A 21,039-nucleotide genomic window follows, 5' to 3' on the forward strand; every position below is an offset into this window, starting at 1 on the left:
TGGGGTCTTAAAAGCTTGCAAGTGGCCATCTAAGATGCATCAATTGGTCCCAACCATTTGGAGTAAAGGATAATGAAGAACATCAAAGACACAAGGAAAGTATTAGCCCAAGAGACAAAAAGGGCCACATAAACCAGAGACTTCATCAGCCTGAGAACAGAAGAACTAGATGGTGCCTGGCTACCACCAATGACCACCCTGAGAGGGAACACCACAGAGTGTCCCTGATAGAACAGGAGGAAGGTGGGGGGCAGAACTCAAATTCTTACAAGAAGACCAGACTTGATGGTCTGACTGAGACTGAAGGAACCCCAGAAAGCATGGCCCCCGTATTCTCTATTAGCCCAGAACTAAAACAATTTCTGAGGCCAACTCTACAGACAAAGATTGGACTGGACTGTGGGACATAAAATGATACTCGTGAAGAGTAAGCTTCTTAGCTCAAGTAGATACATGAGACTAAACGGGCAGCTTGTGTCTGGAGGTGAGATGAGAAGGCAGAGAGGGCTAGGAGCTGGTTGAATGGACATGGGGAATCAGGGGTGGAAAAGAGGAGTGTGCTGTCACAGTATGGGGAGAGCAATTAGAGTCATATAACAGTGTATGTATGAATTTTTGTATGAGGGAAAAAAAAGAAGAAAGAGCCAAAATCAAAACATTAACCCTATAACTGAAACAAATAGAAAGAGAGCAGGAAAAGTAGCCGTCAGTCACCAGGAGATAGGAAATAATAAAGATTAGCACAGAAAAAAATTAAATAGAGAACAGAAAAACAATTGAAGAATCAACAATACCAAAAGTTGATTCTTTGAAAAGATCAACAAAGTTAACAAATTATTGGCCAAACTTACAAAAGAAAAACAAGAGAGGAAGCAAATAACCCAAATAAGAAATGTGACAGGTGATATTACAACAGACCCAACAGAAATAAAAAGGATCATAACAGAATACTATGAAAAACTATATTCCAAAGAATTTGAAAACCTAGAGGAAATGGGCAAATTTCTAGAAACATACTACCTATCTTAACTAACACAAACTGAGGTAGAAAAACTAAACAGATCCATAACAAAAGAAGAGATGAAGAGGTATTAAAACAAACTCTAACAAAAAAATCCCTAACTAGATGGCTTCACTGGAGAATTCTACCAAACTTCCAGAGAATAGCTAGCACTGATACTACTCAGTCTATTTCAGAGCATAGAAAAGGAAGCAATATTCCCGCACTCATTCTATGAAGCCAGCATAACCTTGATGCCAAAGCCAGGCAAAGACACCACAAAAAAAGATAACTACAGACCAATATCTCTCATGAACATTGACACAAAAATTCTCAACAAAATTCTAGCCAACTCAAAACCATATTAAAAAAAAATATACGTCATGACCAAGTGGAATTCATACAAGTATGCAAGAATGGTTCAAGATTAGAAAATCAATCAACATAAGCCAACATATAAATAAAACAAAAGAATCACATGATCATATCAATCAATGCAGAAAAGGCATTTCACAAAGTCCAACACCCATTCCTGATAAAAACCCTCAGCAAAATAGGAACAGAAGAGAAATTGCACAACGTAACAAAGGGCACTTATACAAAACCAACAGCCAACATCATTCTAAACAAAGAGAGACTGAAATCATTCCCCCTGAGAATGGGAACCAAACAAGAATAACCCTTATCAAGATTCTTATTCAATATTGTGCTGGAAGTCCTAGCTAAAACAATAAAGCAAGAAAATAAATAAATAAAGAGCATCCAAATTTGTACAGAAGAGGTATAATTAGCCCTATTTGCAGATGACATGAATTTAGATACAGAAAACTACAAAAAATCCACAAGAAAGATACTGGAACTAATTGAAGATTTCAGAAACGTAGCAGAATATAAGATTAACATACAAAAGTTAGTTGAATTCCTCTACACCAACAATGAAGACTTTGAAAAGGTAATCATCAAATCAACACCATTTATAATAGCCCCCAAGAAGATAAAGTACTTAGGAATAAATCTAACAAGGAACGTAAAAGACCTATGCAAAGAAAATTACAAAACACAACTGCAAGAAACCAGAAGAGACCTACATAAACGGAAAATATACCATGCTCATGGATAGGAAGACTCAACACTGTGAAAATGTCATTTCTACCCAAAGGTGTCCACAGATACAATGCAATCTCTATGCAAATTCCAACAGCATTCTTTAATGAGATGGCAAAACAAATCACCAACATTATATGGAAAGGGAAGAGGCCCCAGATAAGTAAGGCATTATTGAAGATGAAGAACAAAGTAGGAATCCTCACACTATCTGATTTTAGAACCTATCATATAGCCATGGTAGTCAAAACAGCCTGATACTGGAAAAACAACAGACGCATAGACTAATGGAACAGATTGAGAACCCAGACGTAAATCCATCTGTCTTGGTTATCTAGTGCTGCTATAACAGAAATACCACAAGTGGATGGCTTTAAAAGAGAAATTTATTCTCTGACAATCTAGTAGGCTAAAAGTCCGAATTCAGGGTGCCAGGTCTAGGGGAAGGTTTTCTCTTTCTGTCAGCTCTGGAGGAATGTCCTTGTCATCAAGCTCCTGGCCTAGGAGCTCCTCAGATGTAGGGACCTGGGGTCCAAAGAATTCACTGTGCTCCCAGCACTGCTTCCTTGGTGGTATGAGGTCCCCATGACTCTCTACTTGCTTCTCTCTTTTATATCTCAAAAGAGATTGATTTAAGACACAATCTAACCTTGTAGATTGAGTCCTGCCTCATTAACATAACTGCTGCTAATCCCACCTCATTAATGTCATAGAGGTAGGATTTACAACACATAGGAAAATCACATCAGATGACAAAATTGTGGAGAATCACACAATACTGGGAATCATGGACTAGTTGATACACATTTTTGGGGGAAACAATTCAATCCATAACATTCCATACTTTGACCCCCCAAAATTCATGTCCTTGCCACATGTAAAACACATTCACCCCGTAATATCATAGCAAAAGTCTTAAGTCAACTCCAAGCCCAAAATCCAAAAATTCCTCATCTGTGAAATCTAGAATATAAGTTACCTGCTTCCAAAGTATAATGGTAGAACGGGCACAAAGTAGACATTTCCATTACAAATGGGGGAAATTGGAGCAAAAGAAGGGATAACAGGCACAAGCAAGCCAGCAGAACACATTACATTAACTCCCAAGGCTTGAAAATAATCCTCTGTTATCTGAGACCATTTACACAATGGCCCTGCCCTCCAGACTCTAGGTATTGGCTACACTCTCTGGATTCTGAGTGAAGGCCCCTCAGCCCTGGGCTGCAGCTCTGCCTTCCAGGCCCACTGAAATTGCAACTCTGCTCCCTCAAATCTGGGTAGCCCCATTCTCCTAGTCCATCTGAGTGGCGACTCCACCCTTTGAGACCCCAGAGGTCGTGGCCATACCCTTTGAAACTGAGGCAGCTCTGCTTCCTGTGTTCCTTGTCTCTTCAGTTTTAGCTTCCTGGTTCCTTGGCCTCTTAACCCCTCAGGCCTCACTGCCTGCCTATGCCGTGCTGGGGCCAGTGTTCCAAAGCTCTATAGCATCACCAATAAGTGCCCAGAGGTACCCACTTGGCCAGGAAGCCTCCTGAGCAAAGGCACTCAGCTCTCTCACTCTGTGGGTCAGCTCCAGCACTGGTGTCCTGGTTCTGCTGTTGCTGTTTCTCTGCAGCTGCTTCTTGCCATCTGCTCCGTCTCCAGTTTAATAGCTCTCTTCACTTTCTTCTGAGTCCTCGCCAGAATTTTCTTTGATGTTCATAATCCCACCAACAGTCTCTTCTAGGCAATCTAGGCTTTTACTATTAGGAACTTTAAAACTCTTCCAGACTCTATGCATATAGTTTCCAAACCACTTCCACAGTTTAAGTGTCTGTTAGAGCAGCATCCCACTTCCAGTACCAAATTCTGTCTTGGTTCTCTAGTACTGCTATAACAGAAATAACACAAGTGGATGGCTTTAACAAAGAAAAATTTATTCTCTCAAAGTCAAGTAGGCTAGAAGTGAAAATTCAGGGCATCAGCTCCAGGGGAAAGCTTTTTTCTCTCTGTCATCTCTAGGGGAAAGCCTTTGTCATCAATCTTCCCCTGGCCTACGAACTTCTCAGGCACAGGGACCCATGGTCCAAAGGATGCACTCTGCTCCCAGCGCTGTTTTCTTGGTGGTATGAGGTCCCCATGTCTCTCTGCTCGCTTCTCTCTTTTATATTTTGAAAGAGTTTGATGCAAGACACAACCTAATCTTGTAATATCCCTAATCCTACCTCATTAACTTCCTAGAGGTAGGATTTACAATACATAGGAAAATTACTTCAGATGACAAAATGGCAGACAATCATACAATACTGGGAATCATGGATTAGCAAAATTGACACACATTTTTTGGGGGCACAATTCAATCCATAACACCATCCATCTATGCGCAGTCAATATTTGACAAAGGCCCAAAGTCCATTAAATGGGGAAAAGACAGTCTCTTTAACAAATGGTGCTGGCATAACCAGATGTCCAACTGTAAAAAAATTAAACAGGACCCATACCTCACACCATACACAAAAACTGAAAATGGTCTAAAGACCTAAATATAAAATCTAAAGTGATAAAGATCATGGAAGAAAAAATAGGGTCAATGCTAGAGGCTCTACTGCATGGCATAAATAGCATACAAACCATAATCAACAATACAAAAACACCAGAAGAGAAACTAGATAACTGGGAGTTCCTAAAAATTAAACTTATGCTCACCAAAGAAACTTAAGACTTCACCAAAATTAAACTTAAGACTTCACCAAAGAAGTAAAAACAGAACCTCCAGACTAGGAAAAAAATTTTGGCTAATAAGACTTATCTGACAATGGTCCAATCTCTAAAATCTATAAAACACTTTAACACCTCAATGACAAAAGGACAAATAATCCAATTATAAAATGGGCAAAGGATATGAACAGATACTTCACCAAAGAAGACATTCAGGTGGCCAACAGACACATGAGGAAATGCTCTTGATCATTAGCCATTAGAGAAATGCAAATAAAAAGTACAACAAGATACCATCTCACCCTGACAATACTAGCACTAATCAAAAAATACAAAATAACAAGTGTTGGAGAGGTTCTGGGGAGACTGAAACTCTTATGCACGGCTGGTGGGAATGTAAAATGGTACAACTACTTTGGAAAATGAAATAGTACCTCCTTAAAAAGCTAGAAATTGAAATATCATATGATCCAATAATTCCACTCCTAGGAATATACCCTAGAGAAGTAACAGCCATCACACAAAGAGACATATGCACCCATGTTCATTGCAGCATTATTCACAGCTGCAAAGAGATGGAAACAACCTAAATGTCCATCAACAGATGAATGGATAAGCAAATTATGGTACATAAACACAATGGAATTCTATGCAATGATAAAGAACGATGATGAATCCATGAAATATCTCACAACATGGATCAATCTGGAGGGAATTTTGCTGAATGAAATAAGTCAGTCACAAAAGGACAAATATTGTATGAGACCACTATTATAAGAACTCAAGAAAAGGCTTACACATTGACAAAAACATTCTTTGATGTTTATGAAGGTTTGGGGAAGGGGAAATAACTAACTAGATAGTAGACAAATGTCAACTTTGGTGATGGGAAAAACAACACACAATATAGGGTAAGTCAGCACAATGGACCAAAGCAAAAGCAAAGAAGTTCCCTGGACACATCCAAACACTTTGAGGGACTGAGTAGTTGGGGCTGGGGGCTGGAGACCATAGTCTCAGGGGACATCTAGGTCAATTGGCATAACACAGTTCATAAAGAAAATGTTCAATATTCCACTTTGGTGAGTAGCATCTGGGGTCTTAAAAGTTTGTGAGGGGTCATCTAAGATACATTGATCGGTCTCATTTTGTTTGGAGCAAAGGAGAATGAAGAAAACCAAAGACACATGGAAAACATTAGCCCAAAGGACTAAAGAGCCACATGAACCAGGGTCCAGCAACCTGAACTCAGAAGAACTAGATGGTGCCAAGCTGCCACCATTAACTGGTCTGACAGGGATCACAACAGAGTCCTGGACAGAATGGGAGAAAAATGTAGAACAGAATTCAAATTAATGAAAAAAGACTGGACTTGCTAGTTTGACAGAGACTGGAGGAATCCCCTAGACTACAGCCCCCTGACACTCTGCTAACTCAGAACTGAAACCACTCCCAAAGTCCACTTTCCAATTATTAGACAGGTCTATAAAACAAAAAATACCACACATTTCTTAGTTTAATCAAACATTCAAGACCAAATTGGCAACTCCTGCCCAAAAGTAAGACAAGAAGGCAGGAAGGGACGAACTGAACAAAGGACACAGGGAACCAGGGTGGAAAGGGGGAGTGTGCTGTCATATTGTGGAGATTGCAACCTCACAAAACAATATGTGTATAAATTTTTGAATTAACTTGAGCTGTAAACTTTCACCTAAATCTCAGTAAAATTAAAAAAAAAGAAGATGGAAGGAATCACTGTGCCAAAAAGAATTGGTCAACATTCAACTATTTCAGGAGGTAGCACATGATCAAGAAATGATAGTGTTGAAGGAAGGGGTCCAGCTGCTCTGGAGGAACTGGCAAAAAACAAGACACCAGGAATTGATGGAATACCAGTTGAGATGCTTCAACAAACGGATCCAAATTTGGACGACAACTACCTGGCCAACCAGCTGAAATAGATCCATATTTGTGCCCATTCCAAAGAAAAGTGATCCAACAGAATGTGGAAAATATCGAACAATATCATTAATATTACACACAAGTAAAATTTTGCTGAAGATAATTCAAAAGAGATTGCAGCAGTACATCAACAGGGAACTGCCAGAAACTCAAGCGAGATTCAGAAGAGGACATGGAAGGAGGGATATCACTGCTGACGTCAGATGGGACTTGGCTGAAAGCAGAGAATACCAGAAAAGTGTTTACATGTGTTTTATTAACTATGCAAAGGCATTTGACTGTGTGAATTATAAAAAATTATGGATAACATTGAGAAAAATAGGAATTCCAGAACACTTAACTGTGCTCATATAGAACTTGTACGTCAACCAAGAGGCAGTTGTTTGAACAGAACAAGGTGATACTGTGTGGTTTAAAGTCAGGAAAGTTGTGTATCAAGGTTGTATCTTTTTACCATACTTATTCAATCTGTATGCTGAACAAACAATCCAAGAACCTGGACTATACAAATAAGAATGCAGCATCAGGATTGGACGAAGACTCATTAACAACCTGCAATACACAGATGACACACTCCTGCTTACTTAAATCAAAGAAGACTTGAAGCACTAACCGGTGAAGATCAAAGATGACAGGGTTCAGTATAGATTATACCTCAACAAAAAGAAAACAAAAATCCTCACACATGGACCAATAAACAACATCATGATAAATGGAGAAAATATTGAAGTTGTCAAAGATTTCATTTTACTGGGATCCACAATCAACGCCCATTGAAGTAGCAGTCAAGAAATCAAATGACGTATTGCATGGACAAATCTGCTGCAAAAGATATCTTTAAAGTGCTAAAAAACAAAGATGTCACTTTGAGGACTAAGGTGTCCCTCACCAAAACCCCGGTGTCTTCAGTCACCTCATATGCATGAGAAAGCTGGACAATGAATGAGGAACACCAAAGAAGAATTGATGTCTTTGAATTATGGTTTGAGGGAAGAATACTGAATATACCATGGACTGCCAGAAGAATGAACAAATCTGTCTTGGAAGAAGTACAGCCAAGATGCTCCTTAGTAGTGAGGATGGCGAGACTTCGTCTCACATACTTTTGACATGTTATCAGGAGGGATCGGTCCCTGGAGAATGACATCATGCTTGGTAAAGTAGAGCATCAGCAAAAAACAGGAAGACCCTCAACAAGATGGATTGACACAGTGGCTGCAACAATGGGCTCAAACATAGCAATGATTGTGAGAATGGTGCAGGACTGGGAACTGTTTCATTCTCTTGTACATAGAGTAGCTATGAGCCAGAATTTACTTGATGTCAGCTAACAAAAACAGCATTGTTTTTCTATTCTCTATTTCATTTATTTCTGCTCTGATATTTGTTATTTCCTTCTTGGTAGTTTTCGAATTAGATTGCTCTTCTTTTCTTAGTTCCTCAAGTTGTAAAGTTAGATTATTGATTTGATATCTTTCTTCTTATTTTTTTTTAATGTAAGCATTTACTGCTGTAAATTTCCCTTGGACCACTGAACCCCATGAGTTTTGGTATGTAGTGCTTTCATTTTCTTTTGACACTAAGAATTTTCTGATTTCTCTTTTGATTTATTCCATAACTCATTAGTTATTTAATAATGTGTTTTTTAATTTCCATTTATTTGTGTATATTCCTGGGTTTTTTCTGTTATTAATTTCTAATTTCACACCATTGTGGTCATAAAAAATGCTTAGTAGGATTTAAATATTTTAACTTATTGAGACATATTTTGTGTCCTAAGATATGGTTTCTGCTGGAGAATGATCCATATGTACTGGAGAAGAATATTGTGCTGCTGTTGGGTGAGGTGTTCTATATATGTCTGCTAGGTCTAGTTGGTTTATGTCCTCTGTTTCCTTATTGATCTTCTTTCTAGATGCTCTGTATTATTGGAGTCTCCAACTATTATTGTAGAGATATCTTTTTCCCCATTCAATTCTTTTAGTGTTTGCTTTATGTATGTAGGTACTCCAATGTTATGGGCATATATATTTGTAATTGTTATATCTTTTTGATTAATTAACCCTTCTATGATTGTATAATGTCCTTTTTTGTCTTTATAACAGATTTTGACTTAAAGTCTATTTGTTTGATATAAGATTACTACTCTTGCTCTCTCTTGGTTATTATTTGCATGGAATTTTTTATTCTATGCTTTCACTTTTAACTTATTTGTATCCTTGAACCTACAATGTGTCTTTTCTAGACAGCATATAGTTCAATCATATTTATTCTATTCATTGTGCCACTCTGCTTTTTATTAAAAAGTTTAATTCATTTAAATCTAAGGTAATTACTGTTAAGGAAGGACTTACTTCAGTCGTTTTGTTATTTTTGTGTGTATTTCATACATTATTCCCCTTGTTTCCTCCAACAGTGCAATCATTTCTGTTTAATTGATTTTTTTGTAAAGACCCATTTTGATTGCCTTCTTCTTTCCTTTTGTGTGTATTTTTTGTACATATTTTCTTTGTCATTACCATGAAGATTATTACATATACATCTTCAGTTTATAACAAACTAACTTTAAATAGATTATCACCTAAGTAACATACGAAAACCCTATTTCTATACCATTCTTCCCCCATCTGTATTGCTGTTATCATAAATTACATCTTTATACATTATGTGTCTAATAACATTAATTATATTCTATGCATTTGTGTTTTTGAATAATGCAGGACATAACTACTGGAGCAACAAACCAAATATATTATAAAACTTGCCCTCATATTTTTCCATGAAATGATCTTTATTAGGGTTTTGTTTTTTTTCTCCTACATACATCTTCAAGTTATTGTATTTGAAGAACCTCCTTTCTATTCTATTTGAAGAACATCCTTTAGTCATCACACACTCCCTCAGCTTTTGTTTATCTGGGAATGTCTTACTTTTGCCCTCCTTCTTGAAAGACAGTTTTGCTAGATAAAGAATTTTTGGTTGACACTTTTTTTTCATTCAACACTTTAAATATGGCATCCTATTGCCTTCTGGCTTCTAAGGTTTCTGAGGGAAAATCCACACGTAATCTTATTGAGTATCCTTTGTATGTAACAATTTTCTTTTTTTTTACGATTCTCTCTTTATCTTTGGTTTTCAAGCGTTTGCTTATAATATGTCTCTTTTGGATTATCCTACTTTGAGTTTATTGAGCTTCTTGGATTTGTAGATCCATGCGATCCATCAAACTTGAAAAGTTTTCTGCCATTAGTTGTTTAAATATAGTTTCTCACTCTCTCTCTCTCTCTCTCTCTCTCTGTCTCTTCTCCTTCTGGGATTCCCACAATGTGTGTGTTGGTTTGCTTGATAGTGTTCCACAACTCCATTAGGCTTTGCTTGGTTTTCTTCATACTTTTTAAAAATTTGTTTGCTATTCAGACTCAATAATTTTCATTGCTTTATCCTCTAGTTTGCTGATTCTTTCTTCTGCCAGCTCAAATGATCTGTTCAGCCCCTCCATTAAACTTTTCATTCCAGTTATTGTGTTTTTCAGCTCCAGTAATTGTGTTTGCTTCCTTTTTATAGTGTTTATCTCTATTGATATTCTTATGTTGTTCATATTTCATTTTCCTAATTTTTAAAAAAGTTTTGGTCTATGTTTTCCTTTAGTTTTTTGAGCATGTTTAACACTGTTATTTTAAAGTCTTCTAGCGTGTCCATTATTCAGACTTTCATAGAGATAATTTTTCTCCCTTTGTCTCATTCTTTTGAGTGGACCATTACTTCCAGTTCCTTTGTATGCTTTGTGATTTTTGTTGTTGTTGAAACCAGGACATTAGAATATTACAATGTGTTATCTTTGACCATGTGAGTGACTTTCTCAATTCCACTGTGTAAACTGTCACAGCGGTGACAGTTGTTGAGGTGGCAGAGACAATAACCAATGCCACAACTCTTACAGAGAAGTGGGGCCAGGAGGGTCACTCCGAAGAGTCGAACCCCGGCTTCAGTCCCAGGAGTTTATTTTATAGTCAATACAGCAAGCAGTAAAGCAAATAACAGAACAATGGGCTTTGGGTGAGTAACAGTAAGTTTCGGGCAAGGGAGAAGGAATTCAGGTAAACAAGCCAATCAGTAATAGGACAATAGCTTTGGGAAAACAAGTCGTGCCTAATCTCTTTCTCATCGCATGTCGTATACAGCATAGAGGCCTGTGGGGGCTGCAGTTGTCAATAGTGCAGCCTTGTTTAAATGGCATATATCCCCACAGTAAACAGTGCTTTCAAAAGCGCTAATTTCTCACTCTTGATTCTCCTTCAGTTTTTAGGAGTTAATTTTATGCTTCAGCCATACGAGTTAGTCTAGGCAATTAAGGGAAGTCACAGCTTTCAATCATTGCTTGTTGCTCTTTCCCCTCCCCTGTAAAGCTTCAGTCTTTGAGGCAGGCCCCAGACAGATCAGAAGAGACACACTGTACAGTCCAACAAAGTCTGCCTGCTCATCCCAGAGCCAGGGATTGGACCCCCTCTCTGAGAACATGGACCTTGGTCTGCCTCTACTACAGCCTGCACCATGACCAGAAGAGGTAGGGGAAGAGATAGTAAAAAGAAAGAAAATAATTTCCCATCATTTAAAAGTCAACTTTATCTTTTTTTAGCATATGGATTGTTGCTGCAACCCTCTGTTTGCTTTTCAGAGTTCCTACAAAATAGAGTTTACAGATTTATAGTTGCTTTCCTTGTTGATCATGTGGAGGGTTCGACATGGTGGACCTGCTCATGTATCATCTTCCAGCAAGTTGAAAACTGTCAAGTTTTTTGAAGTCATATGCCTTTTCTAATTAGGTAGTCTTTGTATCTCCAGAACCAACCAAAATGCCTAGCAAAAAAGTGACATATAATAACTATCACTTGAGTCAATAGAGTTTGCCAGTGATTTGGTGTTGTAGTCATCTAGTGCTGCTATAACAGAAATATCACAAGTGGATGGTTTTAACAAAGAGAAGTTTATTCCCTTACAGTAAAGTAGGTTGAAAATCCAAATTCAGGGTGTCAGCTCCAGCGGAAGGCTTTCTCTCTCTGTTGACCTTCTCATCAGCGTTCCCCTGGACTAGGAGCTTCTTCGCACAGGGATCGCAGTCCAAAGGACACACTCTTCTCCTGTCACTGCTTTCTTGATGGTTTGAGGTTCCCCTCTCTCTCTGCTCCCTTCTCTCTTTTATATCTCAAGAGATGGCCTCAGGACACAGTCCAATCTTGTAGATTGAGTCCTGCCTCACTAACACAACTACCACCCATCCTCCCTCATTAACATCCTAGAGGCAGGATTTACAACATATGGGAAAATCACACAATACCAGGAATCATGGCCCAGCCAAACTGATACACACATTTTTTGGGGGAACATAATTCAATCCATGACATTTGGTAACCCTAAATCTCTTTGGGAGGAGAAGGGCTGATAAAGATTTTTATTTCTATAAACATTTGAATCTTCTTGTACAATAAGCTGGAACAAGCTGGAAGTAATATTCTTTCAAATGAAAAAAGTCACAGCACACGAATGAGTCATGGAACTTCAGAATCTCCTTCACACATTTCATAAGCCACAAAACCATGGTGTTGTCTTCTGTTGTTCATTTGGAGGAAAAATATGTATTTTCCTTACTCACTAGGAAATTTGTGTTCTCAGATGATGAAAACTATCAATATGAAGTTTGCTGGACAGATTGTCATTCATCATGAGGACAGAAAATAATGAATTAACAGTCACATGGAACTAACATATTTAGGTTATCACTTAATCTTTAGGGGTTAATCTTTCATATCTGAATTTCTAAGATTAACTGCTCCATAGAGCTTAAATATATTTAAAAAGAGTAAAACAGAACTAAGGAGAGTGCTCAGAGAAGCAAGCCTCAGATTTCTTACACCTGTGGTTTTTCATTGCTCCTATGGAGAGCTTAGGTTGGTGCACAGTGGGAGCTTTAACAGCTCCTTGGGGAGATTTTGTTGGAACAGTAGAGTTATTAAAGCTAAAATGTCATGGGCAATAGATCTAGGTTATAAAGACAATACAAAGAAAGTTTTCCAAAATAATGTCCCCACCTGTAACTGAAGGCAGTAGTGATGAATATAATCCTGAACAGCAGGCAATAAGGAAAAAAAGTTGCTTGGTTCTGTAATGTATTATAAGCAGTCTTTGGATTCTTATTCAGCTTTTTTCTCTTCGTTTTACCAAAGTCTGAAACTTATTACTCTTGTAATGAGTTCATGTCTCATCCTCTGTGTTTTTTAATCAAAAGAAAAAAAAAAGTTTAAAATTACAGAAAAGCTCTTAAGAGAATTATGGATCATAGAAAGTACCATACCTGTTCACCCTCCATTATGATCTGATTTCCCCCCCCCCATATACACACACACACAATTTTTCTAAATTCTAAAATTGCAAATTGCTTCCCCAGAGGATCTTGCAATTTTTAGAGATGATGACAACCAAAATAATTATTCTAAGTATAACTGTTTAAATGTTAATGCTTATTCCAGTTACTAATGACTGCACAACAAATTATCTCAAAACATAGTGATATAAAACAATCATTTATTATATTCATGGATTCTGTGAGTCAGAAATTCAAACAGAGCACAACAAGGGTGACTTGTCATCTTGCAACTTCTTGCATGAGGTATTCTGGGAGATTTGTAGAGACTAGGGTGAAAAAGGGCTAGGAAACTCAGCGTTAAGCATTTTTTATATATAGAGTTTGATTATTTCCTTGTTTTCAGTAGGATACTCCACCTTCAAGTACACAACAGTTGTGCTAAGCTGACACTCAAATTCAAGTTTCTCTGTTTTACCCTCTTCAGAGAATGGTCTTCTGTTGGGTGGAGTGGGGGCATTTACCCAGTAGCATAGATTTTGGAAGATCTAGAGACCTGATGGTTTTTCCAACAGCTTTCACCCAATCCTATTTATTTTCATCCTCACCACCACACCCAACTAGAGAAATTGGAGCTGCCTGTTCCTGAGTATTCTGAGAAATTTGGGATATGTATCATGTTGATTCCCAGCTTTCCCACTCTGGTTTTGGATTCAGTTTTTTTGGTTCTGCAAACTCGTTTATTTTCCAGCTTCCAAAATGCTGTGCCCATTGTCTTTTCTCATTATTTCCTAGTTTTGGAACCTCTTTCCTCTAGTGTTGGTGGAGTTTTGACAGGGAGTTAGTTTACAAGTGGATATTTAAGCTATCGGCTTAGGAGCCTTTTCAGTCTCTTTCAACCACTGTTCAGGTGATACGATTTGCAACCTCCTAAAGATGGATTTTGCCCTTTTTCAACATGTTCCAGGTTTTCAGCAACATTTTTATAGCTTAGTAGTGCCTCAGATTGAATTTCAGGTGTGTTCTAAGTACAGATTACAATTGTTACTTCTCTTGTTCCAGAAACTAAACTCAGCACTTTTCAGGCTGCATTAGGCAGAACACTAGTGTTCCTTAGTCATTAATACCGGTTTTAAAAAAGAATTTGGGAAATATTGTGCACTCTCTTCTCAAGCATTTATAATATTTATTAAGATGTTAAAGCCTCCAAGAATTGTTCTGTTTAAGAACGTTGTTTAACTTTTTTAATCCAATGTTTTCAAAACACTTTACTACATAATTCTTTTATGGAGAACAACTTGTAATAATCCAGTGCAGTGTGACTCAAAGTGGAGTTCACTAACCTCCTGCATCAGAATCATTTGGGGTTCTTTTTATGTATTTGGATAAAACATATCCCAGATCTTGGCTCAGATTTTTTGTGGTGGATCTTGAGAATCTGTATTTTGAAACAAACAAGTTAGCTATTTCTTATGTAACCTAATGTTATTAGGAAATATATTTGAATTTTTATGTAGAGGGAATTCCATAGAGGAACTTTCCTCTTGGCCCCTCCCTCCATGCCTTACACATTCTACTCTTCACGAGGAAGGACCTTTCTGAATGAACTTGGAAAAATAAAATAAGCATGCTTTGCTCAGACCTCTCCTCTCTTTGGAGATTCACCAAGAGAGTAATTTTATCCTGTTGAGTGGGCTTTATCCTGAGGGAGGGAAATTGTGATTATCCAACTGTTCTAAGGACTGAGTGGAGAAGTGTATTTGATAAAGAATTAAAACAATAGAAAACCTTCTTACAGTGAGGTAGATGATAGCTTATTCTTCACATATGAATGCCCATCTATAAATTAGTTCTGAACTGAGGCAGAAAAGAGAAGGGTTAAGCCCTACACGGGAAGAACATGTTCGGCATTTCTCAAGCCGAACGAACTGAAGAAAAAATTCAAGGCTCGAGTTGTAATATTGAAGGATTCTATGGGCAAAATATTGAATGATGCAGGAAGCATCAAAATAAAATGGAAGGAATATTCAAAGTCACTGTACCAAAAAGAACTGGTCATCATTCAACTATTTCAGGAAGTAGCATGTAATCAAGAATCAATGGTACTGAAGGAAGAAGTCCAAGCTGTACTGAAGGCATTGGTGAAAAACAAGACTGCAGGAATTGATGGAATAAAAATTGAGATATTTCAATAAATCAATGCGACACTGGAAGCACTCACTTGTCTATGCCAAGAAATTTGAAAAACAGCTATCTGGCCATATTTGTTCCCGTTCCAAAGAAAGGTGATCTAATGGAGTACAAAAATTATTGAACAATATCATTAATATCACACGCAAGTGAAATTTTGCTGAAGATAATTCAAAAATAGTTGCAGTAGTACATCAACTGGGAACTGCCAGAAGTTCAAGGAGAATTCAGAAGAGGACATGGAACCAGGGTTACCATTGCTAATGTCAGATGGATCCTGGCTGAAAGCAGAGAATACTATAAAGATGTTTACCTGTGTTTTATTGACTATGCAAAGGCATTCATCTGTGTGGATCATAACAAATATGGATAACATTGAAAAAAGTTGGAATTCTACAACACTTAATTGTGTTCATGCAGAACCTGACATAGACCAACAGGCAGTCATTGGAACAGAACAAGGGGATACTTGCGTGATTTAAAATCAGGAAAAGTATGCGTCAGATTGTATCCTTTCACCATACTTATTCAATCTGTATGCTGAGCAAATAATCCGAGAAGCTGAACTATGTGAAGAAGAATGCAGCATCAGGATTGGAGGAAGACTCTTTAACAACCTGCAATGTGAAGATGACAAAACCTTGCTTGTTGAAAGTGAAGAGGATTTGAAGCATTTACTGAAGATGATCAACGATCACAGCTTTCAGTACGGGGTATACTTCAACATAAAGAAAACAAAAATCCTCACTACCGGACCAATAAGCAACATCATGAAAATGGAGAAAGTATTGAAGATGTCAAGGATTTAATTTAACTTGGATCTACACTCAAAGTCCACTGAAGCAGCACTCAAGAAGTCAAACAATGTATTGCATTGGACAAATCTGAGGCAAAAGACTTCTTTAAAGTGTTAAAAAGCACAGACGTCACTTTGAGGACTAAGGTGCCCTTGACCCAAGCCATGGTATTTTCAGTTGCCTCATATGTATGGGAAAGCTGGACAATGAATAAGGAAGACCAAAGAAGAATTGATGTCTTTGAATTATGGTGTTGGCAAAGAATATTGAATATACCAGGGACTGCCATAAGAACAAATAAATCTGTCTTAGAAGAAGTACAACCAGAATGTTCCTTAGAGGCAAGGATGACAAGATTTCTTCTCAAGTACTTTGGACATGTTATCAGGGAAGACCAGTACCTGGAGAAGGACATCATGCTTGGTAAAGTAGAAGATCAGCAAAAAAGAAGAAGGCCCTCAATGAAATGGATTGACATAGTGGCTGCAACAATGGGCTCAAACATAGCAAGGATTGTGAGGATGGCGCAGGATCGAACAGTGTTCCGTTCTTTGTACGTGGATCGCTATGAGCTGGAACAGACTTGATGGCACTTAACAAGGACAAAAGCCCTGCATTTACATTTGAGGATAACAGATTTGGAGGAGTATTTCAAAATATCAGTATCATTTAAGTACAGCATTATACAAAGCAAAAGGAAGCAATGGCTGTTCATTTTGCTTCTTTTTTAAAATTTGCGTTCATGGGAAGAGAAGACAAAGAAAAGAGGCAGTAACTGAAATTCACTTATTTGGAAGTAATTCCCAAGGATTTGAAAATAGCCAGATCCATCCTTCATACTCCTCTTAAGATCCCTCTTAAGACAAGCAGGGAGATAAGAGACCTGCATGTATAACATCTGGTTTATTTTGGGATAGAAGGGGTGCAGTAGAGGAAGTTCTTGGAAACATTCTTAAGGAATGTGGTAGAAGAACACCTGGAAAAGTCCACTTTATTGAAGGAAGGCTGCAAGGACCCAGCCAGAGGAGGTCATGTTTAACATAATCGGATGGAGTTCCTTGAAGATGTCACTGCCATGAAAGATGAAGGAGATTTAGTGGCTGTTCAAAGAGTCTTTGATTTAAACAAGATATGACAAGATTCCACATCCGGGATTAATGGTCAAGGAGAAGAATGATAGAACATGGGTAACGCAGGGTGCAAGACAAAAAAAACTGGCTCAAGAAAGGGAGATGAATGAAAGGCTAAGAAGGGCTTTGTGACTTGGAAAGGGATTACCTGGGCGGGGGAGGGGGTAGTAGTAAGAGGAAGTGGTTGGCTGGCTTTGGGACAGCTTTTATTTATAATATGCATTGAAGGAGATCCAAATGACAAAGCAGATGCACCAAGTCTTAAAATGATTCAGAAACTTGGACCCAGCAATCCTAGCAAATCATACCCCATAGGGGTAGGGACAGAAGCCCTGGTGACATAGTGGTTAAGTGCTCGGCTGCTAACTGAAAGGTCATCAGTTCAAACCTACCAGCTGCTCCACGGGAGAAAGATGTGGCAGTCTGCTTCCATAAACATTTACAGCCTTTTCTCTGTCCTGTAGGGTGGCTGTGAGTCGAATTGACTCAACTGCAGACCAAAGAGACCAGGATTAATAAACCAAACTAGGCAACAATTAGCCCAGTGATATCTCCTGAAGCTATGGATGATTATAAAGTCAGCCGAGTTTGTCTTTGGTGTTTCTAGCCTTCTTTTTGTGCCCTCTCTCTCAAACTTGCCCTTCACCTCTACCAAAAACTGCCCCCAACTTCCTGACTTTTAGGGAATACAGTATTCTCGCTTCTCCTCTCTTCCTTCTATAAAAACCTAATTTCAGTAAAGTATCAAACTCACCCTAAGGGACAAATGCCTAGAGACAGTATAAGGTATTATTCTTCCTCTGGGCATTTACATTTTAATGGGAGACAAGCATTTTAAATCAAAGTGTTATAGCTGTTGCGATGGAATTTCAGGGAAGGGTTTGGGGAGGGACACAGTGGGGTTATTATGTATCCCTGAGGTCACACTTGGTGACTGTCTTCTGCACCTGGTGGTAAAATCAATTTTGGCCCTGTCAAACAGTATTCTGGTTTTCAATGCTTATAGAAAAAATAAAAGCAGAGAAAGCCAAGCTTTAACGACTGGGTTTGTGGAGGGAAAAATAATATTGACAGGCTCTGGCCAATATCTGTCATGTTTTAATATCATAGTAAAAGAACACGGAAGAAGCCCTGGTGGCGCAACAGCTAAGAGCTCAGCTGTTAACCAAAAGACCTGGTGATCTGTTTCCTTAACGATTACAGCCTAGAAAACCCTGTGGGGTAGTTCTACTCTGTCATTTGGGGTCGCTATGAGTTGAAATCAACTCGATGACACCTAACAACAACAACAAAAGAATACGAGGGAGAGAAGAGCAACAGAGAAGGGAAGTGAAGCATAGACACTGGTCACCGGCTCGGAGCTGCGTGCCATTAGCCTCCAGCAACCTCCTCACCATCTTGATTGAAATCATGCCCTCTTCAAATGCTACTTCTTCCATAAAGATAGACATGGAAATATTGTTTATCTTCTTGTTATTACAAACAATAGAAGAAGTAGGGTGAAAAGACACTTTCTATAACTAATTCTCAGATGAACCCAAGGAGGAAAACAGAAAAGAAGGAGAGGGAGCAAAGTATACACTAAACCCTGCAACCTCCAAGATACTGGTGCTATTTGTGTGAATCCTGAAAAGGCATACTTACTGGAAAGTGGCAAGTATTTTCCTTTAGAAATCTACTAAATTTGTTTCTAAAGACACAGAAGTATGGGAGATATGATTATAAAGGAAAGATGTTCCGATAGCATCTCTACTCTCATTCATTCAGCAGCCTTAACCATCAAGAATGCAGCTGAGAATTCAGTGTAAAAGAGGAATCTGAGCTTTAAAAAGGCTATGAAACACCCCATGAACTTTATTCATAGAAGAGCCTTTCACATCCTCATTTAGAGTTCAATTTGATCTTACTACATTACATTTTAGCAAGAATCATAACCCTCTCATCTCAGAGAAAGCAACCAAGCCCTTAAATGTTTGCAGCACCCAGGGACTCCTCTCTTGAATCATCAGCGTCAATCTGCATCTCACTACCCTATTTTATTTTCTTTATAAATGATACTTACTATTTGAAATTATGGAGCCCTGGTGGCGCAGTGGTTAAGAGCTACGACTGCCAACCAAAAGGTTGGTAGTTCAAACCCACCAGCCATTCCTTGGAAACTCTATGGGGCAGTCCTACTCTGTCCTATAGGGTATCTATGGTTGGAATTGACTCAACAGCAACAGGTTGGGATTATTTGAAATTATATTATTTACATATTTTCTGTGTGTTTACTTTTCTATATCCTCCCATTTGAATGAAAGCTCCATGAGAAAAGAAATTTTGTCTTCTTGGCTATCACAGTACCTACAGTGCCTAGAAAGGAGCAAGGGGCTACTCTTCTAGGAATATTGTAAAGAAATAATGACAGAGGGGCCCCTGGTGATGCCACTGAGTCTTCACTATAAAGTTGCATTATTGTCAGTTTCCTCTCTGTAGGATGAGTTTCTGTACATTTAGAATATCCTCCACCCACAAGTGATTGACTGTTTGTTTTTACTGGAAATTCTCAGTCATCTGGAATGATCTGAGATAGTGAAAGAGCCCCTTCTGCAATGGGGATACCAAGAAACATTCTACGTTGTGGAAAGGGAGGGGGTTACTTGTTTTTCCTCACTGGATGAAAGGTGGCCGCAAAGTTTTTTGCAGTTCAACTAAAGAGCTAATAAAATAGAAACAAAACATGCATGTGCCAAGAGTGAAACAAGGCGGAAGTGGCTAAGGTTTGTGGTCTATTACCACAAGGCAACACTGAGCTGGAGCCAAAGTATTTTCTGTTCTCTCCAGACTCTGGATGCTGGAAGGCTCTGCTTTGGAACGGAGACGGGGGATAAGCATGTTACAGAAGAGGAACTCCATGCTTGGTGCAGGGATGTGAAAGTATCCAGGAAGACACATTTCAGCAAATTGTAAAATTAAAAGAATTTAAAGTTTTCCCTACATGAGGGTCAGCCTCATGGGCCAAATCCGGTCTGCTGCATGTTTTCGTAAATAAAGCTTTGTTGGAACACAGCCACGCTCATTTGCTTACAAATGCTTTACGGAATGCTTTTGTGCTACAGCAGTAGAGTTGAGTAGCTGCAAAGGACACAAAACCACAAAACCTAAAAAATTTACTATCTGGCTCTTTTCAGAAAGTTTGCTCACCTTTGCCCTATACTATGAGTATAAAAAGAAATATATCATGTTAAAACATAGGAAATCACTAACATTTGACTGTTTTAATCTAAAAAATTGCAGTGTCATATAATTCAGTTCCACAATTTGCTCTTTGAAATCTGTTCTTCAATATCTGTCTCAAAATCTTTTCACTCGTACAAGTTTTCTCAGTTCTCCCAGATACTCTCATCTCTCAACTTCCATGGAATTTGCTCCTACATCTGAGTCCATGTATGTATAATAGTCATTAGGTATATAGCTTTTCCTCTACTACTAGAAAGTTACTCGACTCTAGAAATTATTCCTTCTTTTCCTTGCATTCCCAACAGTGTCCAGAGCCATGTGTTCAGTGTTCAATGACTAAAATTGATAGAATTCAGTAAAACAACATGCACAGCATGGTACATCTGGGATCTAGAATGGTAATTCTACCAAATTCCTAGAGTATAAATAAGAATTTTCTATACAGAAATGTTCTTAATGACTTGTTGAGCAAACATTTTTGAACCACGCAGTGCAAATATCAAGTTACACATTTCTCGTCGTTTACTATCTTCAATGAAAATTGAAGAAGTTCACTAACCCTTTCTTAGTCAACTGAGG

The sequence above is a fragment of the Trichechus manatus genome, unplaced genomic scaffold, assembly GCF_000243295.1.
Source record: "Trichechus manatus latirostris isolate Lorelei unplaced genomic scaffold, TriManLat1.0 scaffold00189, whole genome shotgun sequence".
NCBI classification, from domain to species: Eukaryota; Metazoa; Chordata; class Mammalia; order Sirenia; family Trichechidae; genus Trichechus; species Trichechus manatus.